Genomic DNA, 16022 nt, shown 5'->3' with positions numbered 1-16022 from the left:
TAAAATATAGACTCTTCACATAACTGCCAGGCCACACACACACATACACAAACACACACACACAGTCTCCCCCAGTATCAACATCCTACACCACAGTGTTACACTTTTTACAAATGATAAGCCCATATAAACACATTATTATCACTCCAAAAGGTTTTCACATTTAATTTCACTCATTGTTCTACATTCTAAAGGTCCTGACAAATGCACGATGATGTATACGCACCATTATAGCATCATACTGGTCTAACTGATCTAACAATCTTCTGTGTTACACTGAACCAAACCTCTTTTCCTCCAACCCCTGGCAGCCACTGATCCTTTTGAACTTTTTATCATCTTCATAGCTTACCTTTTCCAAAATGTCATATAGTTGGAATTACACAGTTTTTGGCTTTACAGGCTGACTTTTTTTCACTTAGTAGTATACATTTAGATTCCTTTCTGTTTTTTCATATCTTCACAATTCATTACTTTCTAGTACTGTAATATTCCATTGTCTGGATGTATCAGTTTATAATTTACCTACCAAAGGGCATCTTCATAACTTCTAAGTTTTGACAATTATAAAGTTTCTATAACTATTCATGTGTTTTCATTATTTGCATTGGCTTGCTTTTAATTAGGTTTTTTTTTTTTTTTCTATTTGGAGTTCACTGCAAAACCTGTGATTTTTTTGACTCTTTTTAATGCATACAAGAACTGGGGTGTAGGCCAAAGGTGTGGGATAGTGAGAGTATTCATCAGGGACAGAGTGGCGAACAGAACAGGCGGATGTACTGAAATACACTGCTGAGGGGAGCAGCGGGAGAGACAGGAGAGGTCTGCTGCACCATGTGGGTCAGCTCCCTGGCTGGGGATCTGTAGAGTAAGTGATTTTCAGGCTTTTTTGCCCTCAGCCATTAGGTTGCCCTGACTGATGGGCACCTGCATTTGTTACATTGTTATAAGTTGTATTGTTTACTTCTGTGGGCCATGACTGCAGTATTGATATAGTAGCCATGAGAAGCAGACTTTACCCCCATCTGCTGGAATCATAAAGAAACCAGAACTGTTTCTTTCCTGTCGCTACAATTGGCATGTCAGCAGGATGATTCAATGTAGAAGGGTGTGGAGCCCTCCTAAGACCTCAGGAGGGATTAAGGAGCAGACTGTGTTTGCCTGTGACAACGCTGGACCTGCCATGGCAGCACAGGTGATGACAAACAAGTTCTACGGAATCTAATATTCCTCATGGTGACTATAGCTGGCAATATTATTTATATGCAACTGGCTAAGAGAATAGAATTTAAATGTTGTCATGGTGTGTGTATACATGGATATATACACTTATATAATTATTATGCACTGTGATGGATGTGTTAACTGACCTTAATGCAGTTACCATTAGCAGTACACATGTATCAAATAATCATATAGTTCACCTTAAACTTATACACGGTTATATGTCAACTATATTGCAGGTAAAAACCCTGAGACACACTATAAGCAGGCTGAAAAATGTAAATTATTACCCTTCCTTGCATTCTATAATTCTTTCTTATACTTTGTTGTTTTCACCCAGATTTTACAACAATCTCTCTTTAACAATACTGAGTATATAAACATCCTGCCCACAGTCCTTCAGCAGTTTCTAACTACATAATTAATTGTATAGCACATTTTACCTTAATATTCATTTATACTCCAAACTAAACTTTCCGGTCTATGCTGCTTCCATTCATATTCCACACTCCAGGTTCCAGAAAAAGTACTCTACTCTTACTCCCCCTTAGAAATGGCATGAACTCTCTGCTACTTCTCACCATCCTCCTGGCCATTACATTCAACAAGATGCACTTGAAATTGGTAAATGGTTTGTAAGTAGAAAGGAATTCCCTCATTTGGTTGATCAAATATGATCTTTTGACCTGTTGATCCCTACAGACATTTTTCCATGTTGGGCTATTTATCATGCTCCATCTGTTCTAATATAAGTAGTATACTTCTCCCTCCAGACTTTCAAGTATAACCTCCTTGATGGCAAGCACTTTGCATTTGTTTTTTTTTTCCCTGCTTGTTTTTTTTTAATTTTTATTTTTGCAAATATAAGAAACATAAAAATCATGATTTTATCCATTTTAAGTGCACAATTTATTGGCATGAAGTCCACTCACCTCACTCATCAACCATCACAGCCATTCATCTCTAAAATTATTTTATCATCCTACTAAATTGAAATGCTGTACACATTTCAGCAAAATCCTCCATTCCTCCTCTTTATAGCCCTCGGTAATGCCTCCTTTACCTTTTGTCTCTCTCAGAATGTAAATTCTGGAGGTACCTCAAATAAATGGAAACATACCTCTCATTTTGTCTCACTTATGTCATGAACATAATGTTTTCAAGGTTTACCCATGCTGTAGCATCTGTCAGAATTCCTGAGCATCGAGCATAGTGCTTGGAACATAGCAAACAGCTCATAAATATTCCCTGAATTGAATTAAAACATTTGCTTCAGAATTAAGTAAAGAAAACATTAATTGCATTAGTAGGTTTACCAAGTTTTTCTCCCCAGAAGGGATGGAAAAAAAGTTAAATGTCATTATTGCTAGAACTGAACATTCTGCTTCGCACAACCACATTTCTGCTTCTGAATTTACAAAACTTTTGCTAATGTTTTGCTTCTATTCTTTGAAACCTGAATACAACAACCTGGTATGTATGAATGCATGTACATTTATTTATATGCATATGTACATGTATGTATGTAAATGTATATGTATGCATACATATTTGTATAGAGTTTAAGCCCCATTTTTATAACTTGTTCATCCAATTATTCTTAAAAAATGCCTATTTCTTCTTCACTATCTCTTGGGACATGTGACAAACACAATGGGTGAGCTAATTCAGTCAACAAATTTCATTCTACTTCTCTCTCTTTCCAGCAACTTTCCATCTTACTGGTTTTTGGAGAGTTCTGGTCAGTAAGGCATAACTGAATGTCAATTGAGATGAATATTAAGGAAAAATAGGACTTCTCTACTAAAATGAATGGGCCCAGCTGACATACATTTTTGAGTTTTGCTCTTCGGCGCTAAGTCTTCCTGAACTTAGACCATGGACAGGATGCAAGATATTGATGTAATTTGGGCATCATACCAGGAGTTTCTGCAGCCATTTTGAGATGATGAGGCTAAAAGCAATGTGATTATTTTGTCTGAAAGTTTTAAGCTGTTGTTCACTACTAGAGTTTGCTTTCACAAAAGACAAACCAATATTTTTTTGTTCCTAATTGATACATTATCTTTCACTTGCAGCTAAGAACATTTCTTTATCAAGCTATGCAATTAAAATGTCCCTTAGCCCACAAATGTAAGACATTTATTTTTATTAAACCACTTTCAAATTCAAATTCTTTGCTACCAAACTCTTACCAAGCTTATGAGATGAAAACATATGTAGCTAGATGTTCATTTATGTATATTTTATATACATATACACTTAATCTGTATATACATGAGTGTGTATTTATTTGGGCCACAGCTGTTGAAGATTTAAAGTTTGTTAATATTTATTTATTCCTGGGCCTACTTGGTGGTGCAAGGGGTTAAGACACAACCTATGAGGCTGTCCGCAGCCTCTGCAGCACGAGTTGTATCCCCCGGCCAGCCAGGGAGCAACCCACATGGCGCAGCAGACCTCTTCTGACTCGTCCACTACTCCCCTCAGCAGTGTATTTCAGTAGATCTGCCTGTTCAGTTCCCCACTCTGTCTCTGGTGAATCCTCTCATTTCCCCACTCCTCTGGCCTGTACCCCAGCTCCTGTATGCATAAATAAATAAATATTTGAAAACATTTAAAAAATATATTTATTTATTCCAAGGTATTACGCCCTGTAATTTCTGAAACAATGTAAAAATTTATGGGAACAAGAAAAGGGGGTGAGGCAGACTAGGAGAGAAAAACTTGATCTACATAGAAGTGATTTTCCAAAGCTGGCATTCAGCCAGCAACACTGCTTAGCACTGGCAACCTGGGAGCACAGGAAACAGAAACGCCTTTCTGAGAAGATCTACAAAGTGATTCACGCTCTCAACAAACATTTGCCAGATGTACAGCAAAAAACTACTAAAAACACCAAAATCTTCCACTTCAAAGCTGAGTCCCAATAGTGCAAATCACATTCTCTGTTTTGTAAGTATGTTCTTAAATGTGAAGCCACCATAAGAAATAGACTGGTTGAGATTCATAGATCTTGGTTTTATTTATTCTATGTGACTATTTCTTGGGTCAGTTGACACTTGTAGCACATACATTCTTGGAAGACAGGGGTCTGTTAAGCACTGAGAACACTGTTTTACTGCATGCACATCTCAACAGTATTTCCCGAAGCCCTAGTCACAAACTGTCACAATCACCAATGACCAAGGATGTGTTCTGGCTGGAATTCTGCCAATGGGGAAGATCTGAGAACAATCTTTCATCTCTAATTCAAAAGAATTTTCAAATCACAAAAATAACTGGCATTTTCCCACCTGAGATACTGTTATAGTCAGTTAAAAGACTATTTCATTCATTCCAAATCTAGCAAGTACGGTTGATGAGAGATTGACCAATAACATCTCATTGACTGCTTCTAGAGAACTAGAAAGGTGAAGAGAGAGGGATTTGCCTCGCTGTCCATGAGTTTCCTCCACAAATCCTATTTACGAGCCCAGAAAAAGCTCTGGAAAGATTGTCTTAAATTTGGGGATTAAAATGCTCCAAAAAGTGAAATTAAAAAAATAAAATCGCTGACTAAAATAGCAATATAAATAATACATTAGACAGCATGCCAACCATTGTAGGGACTGTTTTATCTGTGTAATCTCATTTCATCCCCACAAGAATCCTCTGAATCAGTACTGTCACTACCTCCATTTGATGGATGAGGATCTGTGGTTCAGAGGGTTGCCTCTTGTTGCTCCTACAGTGAGTAAGTGGTAAAGAAGGGATTTCAACTCCGGTCCATTTGGGTCTGAAAACTTTTCACTCTCATTAACAGCACTGAGAGTAGCTCTGTATATAATTCCCCAAGGAGCTTGAGGAGATTAAAAGCAGTCTCTCCCACATCCTTCTGTCCTCACCACAATTTGAGTATTTGGTCATCATAGAAGCGTTTCTTCTATTTATTCTGTCACCGATCCCATGGCAAGGCCCTATGGTTATAGGATTACCCACTTGCAGCTGAATAGTGGCTAAGATGGAGAAAAGCTTGGAAACGAGGAGCAATGGGGGGGGGCGGGTTAGGAAGTAAAGAGGGTGTATAGCAATAAAACAAGAAAAGAGACCAGTTGAGGGAGAGGACTTGGGCATGACTGTCTTTGGTGATCTCTTGCTTCTCTTGAGAACTAAATTAAATCTCACTTTCATTCCAAATGAGTCAAGAACCAATAGTGCACTCTACATGGATGGGCAGAAAACAAATGGTAAAAGTTGGAGACAATTCAATACAGCAACCATTTAAGATCAAAGGTATCTTTGTTGTAGTACCACCACAGAGAACTAATTTATATAAAAGAACTCTGGGATAAAAAGGAAGAATATAATCAATCATTCTAAGTAAATAAATCAATTGTGGATCATGAGGACAATGCTACTAAATTGTGCCATACTCTGAGCATTTAGATGTCTAAGACCACAGAACCAAAATCTCAGTGAATGGGCACTTCGCATTAATGAACTAACTCACAAAGTTCCAGGTCAATCTAGCAATCGTGTATATAAGCACACATTTAAAGAGCATCCATTGGTTAACTGTATTTCTCCCCTTATAAAGTGACTAGAAGTGCATATTGAATTTGTGTTCCTAACACATATGGGGCACAGACATTTAAAATGAACATTGCACAATTTCGTTATTAAACACTCAGCAGGCTTCAAAGACATCTGCATTTCATTAATAATAAATAATAAAAATGAAAACACAGTAAAATATTAACATATCAAACACCTCTGTATTGCTATTTTTATGCACGAAACATCTTAACTTCCCAAGAGGCAAAGTCCCTGACTGACTATAAGTTAGGTATTTAGTAAAGAAAATATACTCTTTCAGATGAGTCAAGAAGTCTCAAAAACTGGGCTAAATGGTAGCCTAGTGATTCATTATCTTTTTAATTTTTTATTTGAAAATAATTTGAAATACAGAAATGTTGTAAGAATAATACAAAGGATATCCATGAAAATCTTTACCCTTTTCTCAGATTCACCCATCACACATAGCTCCATTTATTTTAGATTTGCTGTTCTCTCTTACTAATTCCTACAATCTTCCAACCATTTATCTATTTCAAAACATTTTTTGGACAATCTAAGAGTAAATTCGTAAATTATGGCTTTTTACCCCTAAAAACTTCAGTGTGGCTTCCTTAAAAATATGGATTTTTTATATGACGACAGTAAATCAATGTAATATTTTATTGAGAGTCAGCATTATAATTTTGCCATTTAACCACTAACATGAATAAAATTTTCTGTATATCTTATAGGCAGAAAATTGAGTGCATTTATTTGTCCTGTCTCTCTAATATACTTTAACCTGGCACTTTTCTTCAGTGTTTTTTGTTGTTGTTGTTTATTTGTTTGTTTTTGTCTTTTGTCTTATTGACAGTTTTGAAGGATGGCTGTGATTCAATCTTGGTTGTGTAAAAGCTAGGTTGGAACACACACAGGTGATTCTTCATTCTTCTCCAGGTATCACATCCATAGGTACAAGATGTCCACCTTCCCCTCACTGGTGATTATTATCAATGTTGACCTTTTTTAAATATATATATAAGAAGTATTTTAACACAACTAATAAATAATCTATGACATTTTAAACTAAGCAATATCTTGTTATTTGTCAAAGGTCCTCCCTAGACTCCCTATAGATGGTTCTTTACTTTGATCTCAATATGAGGATTTTCCCATTCTATCTTCTCTCAATATTTACCTATTTTTCTCATTATTATGTGGAAAAAAAGGTGAAGTGGAAAAGACACTCAACATGGATAGAGGATACTCAGAGAATACTCTGTCACTTGTAGGAATTTTATCACAGGCGAATCACTGTTCCTCTCTGAATCTAAATTTTATCAAAAAAATAATGTCAATATTTTTAGACAACATGAAAATAATGGCACATGAATATAAATACACTTTTGAAAGCAGAGCTATTTTATAAAAATATAAGGTATTTTTAAATGAAAGCATGCACTTACAAGTTTATAGCTGGTTTTGTATTAGTGGAACTTGTCATAGCCCTCTCCAGTTTTTAAAATAGTTTGACACACATGATTAACTTTTACCCATTAAAAACACTATGAGTTACACAGAATAGGCATTGCCCCCCTTTTACAGATGGGGATTTGATTAAGTATTCCGTATGACTGCTCACTCAGTATTTTTCTAATATCCTACCTGCCATTTTATAAATTCCCACAAAACACACACATGCTTAGAAGACGTTTATGTGTTTATTGTCAATATGCAAACTGATAAAAATTCCAAATGTTTGGTGTGGGGTATTGCCAGTGGTGGTTAGGAAAAAGTCTTTGGTGGAGAAGAATGGAGTGCTATGATAACTGGCCTGTGAGGATTTTCATATCTGAATTAGAAAATGATAATGACAATTTAAAAAGATTATGTATTCTTTATTATGGATTGATCCCTCCCACCATCCCAATATACAAGTAAAGATGATATTAGGAGACTGTGTGGGATGAAAGGAAGTAGAAGTTTATACATTTAAACTGGGTAGTCTTGAGAGACTTACTTAAAAGGTAGCTTTTGAACACAGTCTTGGAGGAGGTGTGGCTATACGAGGGAAAAGCATTTCAGATGATGGACTAGACAGTGTGGAAGAAATGAAGCAAGGCTGGGTTTGAGGATGATCAAGGAGGCTGATGTGGCTATAACAGGGTGGAACAGGGGTGTAAGAAACTAATAGGAACCATTAATGAGCTGGGACACAGAAGTCACATAATCTACCGTGATTTTAATAGGATCAATTGAGTTGATATTTCCATTCCATATGGCAAGCCTGTATTACTAAATAGGTTAATACTGAATACCTGGGTGGCTCATCATCCACTAGTCTTTATGTGTCTGTCCTCACCTTGATGTTTATTTATTTCATAATAAAATTAATTGAGCTTAATTGTGTGTGTGTAAAATTTGGTATATATACTCCTTTTACCATTTTTTGCTAGATTTCTTGAATCCTTCAGTTTACCCCTAATAATCTTAAAAAGGCTCAGTTATTTTCCTTGATAAAGCATTTTTATTTTTTATTTATATTATATATATATATATATATATATGTTAGTAATTCCATGCATCTTTAAATTTTCAGAATCCAATAGTTTTTGGGTCACAGGTTGGGTCCCTATAAGTATAGAGATAAGACCCACCTACATGTTTTTTTACCAGTATATTATATCAATATTACAAGTCATGGAAAAGACTGCTCTGCTAAGAGTTAAATAAAAATACAAATAAAATAAAAACTTATTTTAAAATAAAAATGTTACCCAAAATCACAATAATTTGAGAATTATGTTTACTGTAAAATGTTAAAATCAATATCCACCTACAGGTTTTATAGTAGTGAAAGAAAAATTTAAAATTAAGTATTTTGAAAGTTTACCTCTTCTGAGGCAGCATTAAAATGCCAACTGACTGCCAGCTTAATATAGCCGCTTATACATATTCTCACATGCATATATATTGGGAGTTTGTAATGCAAAATCTCATGATAAAAAAAAAAAAGTGGCTCACATCCTTGGGAGGTGGAGACATCATTTCATCCCCAGCTGAATATCAACTTTCAAAGATGTAGCTTCACCTTTATGGTGAGTTCACACCTAAACCAGCAAAAGTTTACTCCTTTGAAAAAGAGTTTGTGGAAATTATAATTTCAAACAATAAATAAGTCAGCAGTATGAATTTGACCCTTAGATTTAGAAGGAAAATTTTCATAGGGAAAATAGTAGGCTCCTTTATGATTTGCCTACAGACACCAGGATATTTTGCAATGTTGCAATAGAAAGCTGTGGGAAAGATATGGCTGATCTGAACTTTTTTCCACCCTAGTGAGGCAGCCGGGCCTATCAGCTACCCTCGCAATCGTAGACATGCGGTGACAACCATTGTCACCTTGTGGGGCAGCAGCGTTGGGAGCAGTGCAGGCCAGAGGAAAGATAACTCAAGGTCCAAGGAGAGACACAGAGAGAGAGAGAGACAGAGAGAGAGTCATAACCCATTTATTATGCTAAACATCCATATCATCGTTCTCAATTAGTTGTCTGCAAGCTGCATAATATGCATCTTTACATTTCTAGGGAGAGTTTTATAAAAAGTAATCTTAATAGTATACATATATAATGTTTCTTTTCTTTTTCTTCCTTTACCTTCACAGGTTTTCAAACTAATGAGATTTCATGAAAGAGACAACTTCATAGAGATGTGCCCTTTACAGTTGCCATCCAACAGTCTGAGATCTGTGCCACCACATATGGGCACATTACTGGTTGTCAATTACTTATTTTCATTCATGCCACTTTGCAGCAGAGAAGGAATGATAACAGCAACAGCAAAGTTAAAGAAAACATTGTTTCCCCCCAAGGAATGGAGCCATATCTCTCTCCCAGCTCTTCCCATATAAATTTTACAAGTATAATTGGGGTCAACATGTGATGTCAGATTTAAACAGCATTCCGAGAAAAGTTCTATAGTCACAGCCAAGATAAAATCAGTAATAGTAATAGCCTTGCATCTCTCCCTATAAACTCACCAATCACCAACTTAGATGATCGTCTCTCTGGTCCATTTCTAGTTGAACTCCTCTTAGTAAAGTCACGGACCTTTTTCTATTTATTTGTATTTTTTTCCCAAATTTAGTAGCTTAGAATATTTTCTTTGTATCCCTAAGTGTTGCTGTACCTAACTGGATGCATGTCTTTTTCTTTCTTCCTACAAAATCTTTGATATGGAGATGCACCATGAAAAAAAAACAGCTTAGTTGACAGCATGATTTTTTTATTTTTTTGGTCAGTGCATTAGGAAATGGTCTATATTATAATCAACTGCATCTTAGATTTAATTAAATACATTAACAATGCCTGCCAAGCTTACTGGACTATAATTGTTTTAATCACAAAATATCCTCTCTGACTGATGGCAATTGAACATATTTGGTGAAATGCTATATAAAAACCATATTGCCCAAATCTAGTTATTTCAGAGCAGTGACATTTCCTTCTGAATTTGGAAATTCCCAAGCTAGTTACCAAGGCAGGGTAGATGAGGATAGGATTTTTGCCATCTTCAGCTTTCAAAAGAATTGTTTAAATCTCCATAGAGAACAGAATTTGATATAAAGTCACATAAACATAAATCAAAACTTTACTTTTTTAGCAAGGGTGGTACCGAGGGACCTTCTTATAAGAGTTCTTTAAAAACTCTAATATCTATTATAACTCCCACAGCCCCTCAAAACCCATCAAAGACATCAGAAACATACAGCCTGAACAAAGCATTGCTGGCCACATTCAATAGCAATTCTCCGCCTTTTCTTCCACCAGCCAGCGGCCTTTAGCTTCCACTTCCACTCACCTGAGGCCTTTAACTTCCACTTCCACTCACACTTCCACTCTGGATAAGGACGCGACCTCTCTGTGGTGGGGCCTCCAAACAGCCAGAGACAAAACTAAAACATGGCCTCCATTTAGAGAACAAGAATAGAAGATGCAACAGCCTTAAAAGGTCGAGGGCTCTTGCTCCTGCTTTATCTGGGGTCTACTCTTAGGGTCCCTCCAGGGGCTGCCATCACAGAGAACTTCAGAACCAAAAAAGGCATTTCTACTAGGCAACTCTGTCACCCCTCCGTGCTCTGTAAAAGCTATACCTTGACCAGACCAGAGACATTGAATCACATTGCTCGTGAACTGGCAATGCATGGCGAGCTGGTCATGGGGTCAGGATGTGCATGTTGGTGTCCAGCCCACAAAGAAACTACGCTGAGGCTATTCTGAGGAGTGTGCCTGCCCCTTGGTAGTTCTGTCTCTGTCTCTGTGACAAAACAGTCTTTGGTTCGGATACTTCTTTCTTATTTATTTTTATTTATATAGTTTTTACATCATTGTTCATTTTTAAACAATGGTTACACCCCCCCAAGGTGTAGTCCCCATAGAAATTCCTTCACCAATGCACCCGTGTACCAATCACCTCAGTCCCCTGTGCTCCTCCCTCCCTCCCTCTGATCCTTCTCCCTCCCACATCCCTGCAGGATGTCTCTGGTTTATGATTGTTTGTTTTGTTTGGATACTTCTTACCAGGGCACAGGCAGAGTCCCCTGCAGCCCTGAAGACCCAGAGCCCTTTTTAGTCTGTTTTTTTCCCTGATTGGCCAACCATTCAGAGAGTGTAGCAATCCCATGGGTAGACTGTTTTTTAGAAAAATAGAAAAGTCAAGTTAAGGGCAAAGAAAGGAAATGATAACCCACTGCTGGGGAATATCAGATCTAGAGGGGGTGGGGAGACAGAGAGAGTTGGATCTTTTTGCACATTTTAATTTTTGTCTGGTCTAGAGGACCAGTCATTCTGATTCTGCTGTTAGCACATCACTATTTTTCTTGAAGTAAGGAATTCTCCAAAAGGATCCATTAGATGACACTTTTAAATTTAAAAAAAATCAAGAGAGGATTTAATTTTTAGTTAAGTGCTCACACCCTCTACTCAAGTCCTTTCAAATCCTCGAACCAGCATTACAGGGAAATACCCCATGACATGTTTGCATGAAAGGGTATAGCTATCTAGTCTGCAAGGCCTTTCACTATGCAAAAATTGCTATACTCTTGCCTCAGAAAAATTTTGTCACTCCACAGATTGGGAAAGGGGTAGAAGACACAAAATGGCATTTATTTAATGCCAAATACTTCAATTGTCGTGTTTCTAATATTTGTCTTACTAGAAAGAAAACTGTAGTTAAAGAATGCAATGCTGCAAAAAAAAAAAATCAAATCTAAGCTCAAATATTTGTTATTCATTCAACAAACATTTATAGTGTAGCTGCAGTGTGCCACTCGCCACCCACTTCTCCAGGTGCTAAAAATCCAGCAATGAACAAAATACACAAATTCATGTCTTCCTGAAGCTCTCAATTTTATTGGAAAGAGTTAGATAATGAACTATCTATCCATCTCCCTTCCTACCTAGCAGAACAAGGTATATGAAAAACTAGGCTGAGAGAAGGGAAATATGCATTGTAAATGTACGAAACATGTGCAAACATGCATATGCACACACATAAACATATATGTACATATATGTATAAATGTATACTTTAAAAAATGTTGCATAGAAGATCTGATGTATAGGCCAGAGGTGTGGGGTAGGGGTGGAGGTGGGGGGTTAGGTGAGAGAATTCAGCAGAGAGGTGGAGGGGGTGGTGAGAGCATTCACCAGAGACAGAGTGGGGAGCAGAACAGTCAGATCTACTGAAATACACTGCTGAGGGGAGCACAAAGACAGGCGAGGTCTGCTGGACCACATGTGGGTCAGTTCCCTGGATAGGATCAAACTCAGGCCATAATGGTGACACCACTGAGACTTAACCCCTAGGCCACAAGGGAGGCCTGAAATGTATACTTTAATTGAAAATGTTCGCTCTGATATGGTAACACTTCAGCAGAGACCTAAGTAATAAAGAAAATAGATATATTCCTGAGGATGCAGTAGCAAGAGGGTAGGGTCAGGGTCATTTAACCACAAGGAATAGATAAGGACCCAGTATGACTTGGATGCATTCATTAGGAATGAAAAAGAAGGTAAAGTAAAAAGTAGCAGGGCTTTATAGATATTTATACAAACATCTACTGTTACCTTAAATGACATGAGAACTTTTTGGAAGGTTTGGGGCAGAAAACTGATATAAAATAGTATATATTTTTTTTAAACAAATCTTTTTTTTTTTTTTAAAAGATTTATTTATTTATTTATTTATTTATTTATTTATTTATTTATTTATTTATACAAGCACTGGGTACAGTCAGAAGCGCGGGAGGGTGAGAGAATTCACTAGAGCCAGAGCGGGGAGCAGAGCAGGCAGAAGGACCGAAGTACACTGCTGAGGGGAGCAGAGGGCCGCAGGAGAGGTCTGCACACCATGTGGGACGCTTGCCGGTGGCTGGGGATTGAACTGGCACTGCAGAGGCTGAGAGTAGCTTTGCAGCCCAGTGCTCAACCGCTGCACCACTGGGGAGGCCCAAAGTTGTGTATTTTTAAAAAATATTTTTATTGAGGTTATATTGGTTTATGTCATTGGTTGCATTACAGAAGTATAATAGCTGTTCCTCAGGCATTGCTGCCACAGTGTACCCACTACCAAAAAATATTGACAGTGACTGCAGGGTGGAAAGCAAATTACTGAAATTATAAACAGAGTCATTAGCTGAAAAGATATTGCAATAATATTGGCAAGAATTATGTTGGTTTGAACTTGGGTTATCGGGAGGTAAATGGTGGAGAAGTAATATCTGAGAGAAAAAGAAGAATTCAGGTTTTACTTGAGTCAACAAGGCTTGACTTGCCCTTTTCTGAAACTATAAGGACTGAAGTAAAAGTACATTTGAAGGGGAATAATGGCTTGTTTTGAACACGTTAACTTCGGAATCCCTATTTAGTATTCAACATGGAAATGCTGGTGATCAGTTTTCTGTGAAGTCTAGAGTTTAATCGAGAAGACACATTTAGTGATAAAGATTTGAGACTCTTCAAGATACAGATGATATTTAAAGATGTAAACTTTGATGTATTCTCTAAGGAAATGAGTGAGGATAAAGACATCCAGAGATCAAGGGCTAGGCCCTGGAGTCCTCCAATGTTGAAATAAGAGAAAGGCAGCCAAGAAGATTGAGAAGAAGCAGTTTGTAAGCTAGTAGGGGCTCACGAGAAAGACCAGTATCTCACAATCCTTTGACGAAGGAAGAGTTGATTAAGTGTGTTAAATGTTGCCAAGAATTAAAACAAGGAGTGGAAATGACCCATTGGGCCAAGCAACATGAGATCTTTGGCGATGCTGACAGAAACTGTTTTGCTGAGTGGTGGGAATGTAAACCTCATGGGAGTTCATTTCAGAGAGAGCAGAAAGATAGCAAGTGGAAACAGCCAGTAGAGATGTAACTTTCAGTGAATTTTGCTTTAAAAAATGGGGCAGGGAGATTAGGCAGTAACTGAAAAAGAAAAAGAAAAGAGTTTAGAGCATTCCTTTCTATTTTCCTTCCCTCTTAAGACGAGAAACCATTACAACATGGTTGCATGCTGATAGGAATAGTGCCTTTGGAAGATACTGTGGGGGCAGCATTTAAAAATTCTTTTTTGGTTGCTTCTAAATTTTCAACAAAATCACTAACAAAGTTATCAGTTGGAGTAAACATTGAGAAGGAAAGAGGCCAGAAAATGTTCAAGCTAGTCATCTAGAGGAATAAACGGACCAGGGAAATAAAATTGGCTGTGTGGGAGGATGAAAGAATTGAGGTGGTGGGTATGAATTCATAGTGAAGCCAGTCAGCAGGTTAGAGTGTTTTTCCCCAGTCACTTTCAGGTGGGTGGGTGAGGGGCAAAGGGAGAGAGAGAAAAAATGTTTCTGCAAATATATATAAGAGAATAATAATTTTCCATAAAATCTAAGAAATGTGTAGAGGGATGTAGGGCCATGAGGAGAATAGTTAATGAAGAAAAGATGATAGAAGCAACAGTTAATAATTCCTAATGAGGTTTTTTTTGAAAGTGATGGGATCAGAATACCCCAAGAAGTAACCTGGAAAAATATAAAGTAGAACCCCTGGGAGATTTTTCGTAATTGGTAATGATAAGGTTCAGGCCATGACCATTGAATGGGTGACTGAGGAAGAGCAGAGGTGAAAATTATTGGAGAAGAAGTCAAGGAACTGAGAGATACGGCTGTCAAAATCACCATAGATAGGGCAGGATTCATATAGAATACACCAAGTGACCAAGAAATGGAGGGTAGCGACCCATCATGGAGTGGTGGTAGTGGTATGGTTTGAAGATCCATGAGATTCAAAGATGGGTATTTTAAAAGATCCAAAATATTGAGGAAGCTCTTCCTGGCATGGGGAGCACACATCCCCAATTAGAAGTGACAGTATCTCCTCTCCTGACATAACCAAATTTGAGCTTGAGTAAGAAAGTGAAGGAAAGATTTCAAGAAGAGTTGGAGGATAAATTAGAGGCTGTATACGATCTGTGAGTTCCAGAGAGCCCAGGAGAAGGAGCTGAATATGGGGGCAGACATGGAGTAGACAAAGCTACCATGGGCTAAGTTTAAGCCAGTCTTAATGACTTGAGATCATGGCATTTGCCCTGAAGATCTGCTGGGAATTAAAAACAACTATTGTCATTTTAACAAGTGCTCAGGGATAATAAGCCATAAAAGACCTGACTTACTTTTCTACCTAGCGAATATTTCTTCTGATCAGTGTCAATGTCAAATACTATATACCATCAGTCAGTGCTGGTCTAAGCACTCACTGAATAATATATATTTTTTAGACTTTACCTCTTTACCTTCCTGTCACACAAAGCAGGCAGGAAGTACAGTGCCAGAATGAGGAGGTTTGCAATATAATGTATTTTTTTTTTTCAAAATAAGTTATAAGATCATATATCTCTGCTACAAGAGCCCTGATGTGAACAGCTGGAACCGTTATGACAAGGAACATGCACTAATACATTTTCATTTAATCAGAACAAGGTCATTGGAGCCAACTAAAAGCATTTCTCTACTCACTTCTCACAACACAGGAATGTCCGAGGCCCTTGGGAGCAAGGAGCTTCACATAATGGTGTAGAGAGGCAGGAAACTGCCTTCCAGTATCCCAACTCTGAACCTCAGAAATGCCAAATCTCCTTAGAGATGTTCTCATTTAGACTCGACATCGATAGCGAATAGTGCTTGGTTAAGGCATCCAATTATTGTCCTTGGTAGCAAAA

At 37.5% G+C, this 16022-nt stretch overlaps 1 protein-coding gene across 8 annotated transcripts in view; it reads right to left on the bottom strand.

Annotated features, from left to right (window-relative positions):
- The window catches only part of RBMS3 (RNA binding motif single stranded interacting protein 3), a 661354-nt gene that overhangs the window by 550780 nt on the left and 94552 nt on the right, over window positions 1-16022 (bottom strand). The window lies entirely within an intron of this gene.

The sequence above is a fragment of the Talpa occidentalis genome, unplaced genomic scaffold, assembly GCF_014898055.3.
Source record: "Talpa occidentalis isolate TD23 unplaced genomic scaffold, MPIMG_talOcc4v2.1 talOcc4.10, whole genome shotgun sequence".
Taxonomy (NCBI): domain Eukaryota; kingdom Metazoa; phylum Chordata; class Mammalia; order Eulipotyphla; family Talpidae; genus Talpa; species Talpa occidentalis.
Note: the sequence above shows the minus strand (reverse complement) of the source record. Positions and strands in the feature narration are given on the sequence as shown.